Source organism: Brassica oleracea, chromosome C1 (genome assembly GCF_000695525.1).
Source record: "Brassica oleracea var. oleracea cultivar TO1000 chromosome C1, BOL, whole genome shotgun sequence".
Lineage (NCBI taxonomy): Eukaryota > Viridiplantae > Streptophyta > Magnoliopsida > Brassicales > Brassicaceae > Brassica > Brassica oleracea.
This window is the reverse complement of record NC_027748.1, coordinates 32,110,040-32,114,507: the sequence shown is the minus strand read 5'-3', so window position 1 is coordinate 32,114,507 and position 4,468 is coordinate 32,110,040. Positions and strand designations below refer to the sequence as shown.

At 27.5% G+C, this 4,468-nt stretch overlaps 1 pseudogene; it reads right to left on the bottom strand.

The window, feature by feature from the left end:
• The window catches only part of LOC106344637, a 13,030-nt pseudogene that overhangs the window by 2,749 nt on the left and 5,813 nt on the right, over positions 1-4,468 (bottom strand).

Sequence of the window (4,468 nt, the reverse complement as noted above, 5' to 3'; positions counted from 1 at the left end):
TCTCATTTTTATGTGTGTTTGCGTTGAGCATGTTTAATTTGTAGTTTGTATATTTAATAACACCTTGTTGCGTGCGGTTTTATGGTTTTAATAAATGTGTTGTCATTTCATTTTTATTACTACTAACATGATTTTTTAGTGATCAGTGATAATGTATTTTAACGTTATGTATTATATTTTATCGTATATTTTCTAACTCTTCATGCTGGCACCATTTTTAGAATCATTTTAATTAGATTTTAAAGATGTAAATAAAACTGTGTATGTTGTAAATTTAGACTTTTTAGTGTAACTGAGCACTATCAATTATGGAAATTATATTATGATTTTATTTTACTAAATCTTTCTTTCTGTGTATATTTTTTGTTATATTTTGTATTTTTACAATTTTATTGTCTTATTCTTTAATTACAGAGAATTGGTATTTCTAATTTTTGTTTCATATACCTTAAAAGTCTTCGGTTGATTTTTGTTTGTTTTATTTCTCCAATTACAATGTACAGTTCGACCGTTTCTTTTTTTTTGGATCAAACTACTAATATCATCAGATAGAAAAGCTTAAACTCCATTGTGCTAGAGAAAACTGATTTAGCCACTAATATAGTGAGATATTATAATATTAGAAGGTATGAAAACTCTTCTCTGTTGTCCTACGCTGGACATAATTAAGTTGTTGTCAATTGATTATACATTTGTGATAACCGGAAATACATCTTTAAGTTTTCCTTACATCATCCTTAATTGGTTTACGGTTCGCCCATTTCTAATATACTGAGAGTAACATAATATTAGATGTTGATTATCTCTTTCCAATTAGGAATGCACAGAATGAGAGAAATTCAAGGTGAAACCACTTTACAATTTTGTCCTCGTATCTATATAGAGTTAGTTTATAGATTACTTTATCTGTTTCAAAATGTAATCAGTTTTAATTAAAACTAGAGATTGACCCGCGCATCCGCGCGGGTATTGGTTCTTATATTTTTATACATTGGTATTTGTTTTTCATAATTAGTGTTATATATTTTATATGGCTCGTAATATAGTCAATTGTATTCAAAAGACCTATACTGAATCAGATAATATAGTTATATATTTGTTATTTAGATATTTTTAGGTTCCTATACATCATAACTGAACTCATCCTGACCTAGAAGGACCCAACTCAAAACTCACACATAAATTTATAATATTCAAGCGGACCTAATTTCAGAAAAAACGATACCCGAAAATAGGAGTGTCAATTCGGGCTGGCCCGGCCCGGACCAACCCTGCTAACCCCGTAAATATTTGAACCTCGCCCGGCCCGGAAATATTTTGGGTCTATAATTTAAAGCACGGCCGTTATACAGCTATAGGGCTTTTCAGGCATTTTGGGGCTTTTCGAAAAATAATTTGTCATTGTCACTTTTATCTTTTTAATACATTTAAATTTTCATAAAAAATAGTTTCATTTTTTTAAAATATAAAGTGAGTTTAAACTTTTCTTCTTTATCAAATGTTTTACTTTTTCATATGCATTAAAAACATATTATAAACAAACCAAATTTAATAAGATTTAAATAATCAAATATAAATTAAAACTAAGTATATAATAGAACAAAATTTATGATAAACATGGTCAAAAATTTCATAATTTTGTATTTTGAAATTTAAAAACATGTTGTACATAAAAGAAGAAGGTACATTTGCAAAAGTTTCAATGTGACACTTGTAATGATCAGACAATAAAGTGTATTAACAACTTTTTTTTATCAGAGTCTGAATAAAAATATTAAAAAAATATGTCAATACTAATAATAGTTTTGATTTCAAGAACGATAATATTTAAAGCTATATTATAAAATTTCGGGTTTTCGGGCCGGTCCTAGCCCAAACAGGCTTAGGTCCAAAATACCCAAAGCCCAAAAGACCCAATTTTTTTGGGCTTATAAAACTAAGTCCAAGCTCGGTAATTTTTAGGGTTGGGTGGGCTCGGGTTGCAGGCTTCGGCCCTAATTGACATGTATATCCGGAAAGAACAATCCGTACCTAAATGGATAGCTAATTTTCATACCTAGCTGATTTTATAAACTAATAAAAAGGATTTTTTATGTGTTTGGCTAAATTAAATGAACTTGAAAGAGTTCAATATTTACTAAAATAACTATATGGAGTGAAAAGTGACATTAAATGTAATTCATTTTTATTATTTTAATTTAATTTATTATTTTATTCACAAAAACAAACTTTTTTTCTATCAAAACAAAGATAAGATTTCGACTTCTTTGTTCTCTACGGCATCTGGGAAACAATATAAAGAGGGTTTGGAGATATTTAGCTTGGAGAAATAAAAGACGTGGGAATGAAGTTTCATTTAGAAAATTTAGCTAATAATTTATTGCAAAGATTTGACCGAGAATCCAGACAATCACGTCTAACATAATTTTCCAAACTCTATATATTTTAAAGATATTTTTAGGAATAAAGTAATATTATGTTACTTTAATTGTTTGAGTAATTAATATCCACTTGGTAAGCCGGGGTAAGTTAACCGGTAACTGTTGTAAATTTTTTATTTAGACTTTGGTTAAAAGCTTATGTTAATGAAATTACAAAGGGACATTAATTATCCTTGTTTCCAAACAATTTTCATTTAGTCTACTATCTTTGTTTCCAAACATTCTCAATGTGTACTTCAACTTTAATAATATAGATTTGCAATATTTAAGAGTTATTACTTTAGAAAACTGTCATTTAATATATAAATTTAATCAATTACACAGTAATTTACATAATTTAATTGGCCAGACAATATCCAATAAATATAAATTTACATTGAAATATTAAAAAAAATTATATAGTGAAACAAAAAAATACTTTTAAACCATTATATTATAATAGTGAAACAAAAAATACTTTTAAACCATTACAAAGAGAATATTCAAATTATATTGAAACATTAGAATAGTAAGAATCAGGAATGCTGAAATCTCAATGTCGATCATTTACGTCGGTCATGCCTTAGACCATCTCCAATGTATTCCTCAATTCTTTCTCTAAAATAGAGGAATTTCATAATAGAGATGGATTTGTCTCCGATGTATTTTTCTATTTTCTCTCCTAAAAAAGAATATTCTTGATATATTCTTTTCTAAATTTACAAATAATATTTTTTATTTGTGAAAGTTGAACATCAGCCCAATTTATTTTAGTATTTTATAAAATTATGATATTATTTACACTAAATATTTCTTTACAAACTATTATGTAAATAAAAATATATAATTATATTTATATAAATAATATATTTTACTAAAAAAATATTTTTGGTTATAATTGTTTAAGTAAAAAGTTAAAGGATCATTTTGTAAAAAAAAAATAGAGGAGGTGACATGGCAAAAATATAGTTTCTCATTGGCCGATTATTTTCGCCTACGTGGACACTCTATCTGAGGCTTATATGCTCCAGTTTTAATTAAAATCTGTAATATTTAAAAGTCATTAATTTAGAAAACTGTCATTTAATATATATAAATTTAATCAAGGGGTTTTTGCCAAAACTAACCCACAACTTGATTTTAACCCCAAACTTATACCCAAACTTGAATCAAATGCAAAACTAACCTAAAAGCCTAGTGAAATTACAGCTCAGCCCCTTGTGACCAAACAAAAAAACAGAAGTCATTTTTACGAATATAGCCCTAGTAAATCGTCTGAGTCGTCTGAGATGTTGGAAGTCGTCTGGACGACTGAAGTGTAAGTCGTCTGGTACCGGTTTATTTTAAAAATAATTTATAAATCTTGTAAAAAAATATTTTGATGCGTGAAAAATAAAAATCAAGTAATTATAAACAGTTTTAAGTGATATAAATTAAGATATGATAAAATTGATTTGTTTTGAAGATAAATGAGTGGAAGTAGTGAATCGTGAAATACTTTGGTTTAGGAGTTTGGCAAACATATGTTGTAGTATTGTATGTATTGTTAGGGTTAGATTTTGGAAAACTAAAATGTTTTTTTCAAAAATTAGTTATCACCTATATGTGTTTATTTATGTGTATAGTAAACACTTTTCAAGTTTGATTTGATTTTATGAAGTCTTTAATTAGATAATTAAGTTTAGGGGTTATGTTTAAGGTGTGGACGACTTATATTTCAGTCGTCTGGTGAAGAAATTAAAACAGACGACTCGTCCAGAAGAGTTTAATATTTTTAGCAGGAAATTAAATAGTTTTAGCGGGAAACTAAAATAGAAGACTTTCCAGACGACTTACAAGTAAGTCGTCTGGTTTAAATTATTTAAGCGGGAAAATAATTTTTTTAAAAAAATTTAGGCGGGAATATTTGGACGACTTACATGTAAGTCATCTGTTTTAATTTCTTCACCAGACGACTGAAATGTAAGTCGTCAGAGTAAATTATTCAACATACGACTAAAATATACGTCGTCTGAGTAAATTATTCAACAGACGACTAAAATATACGT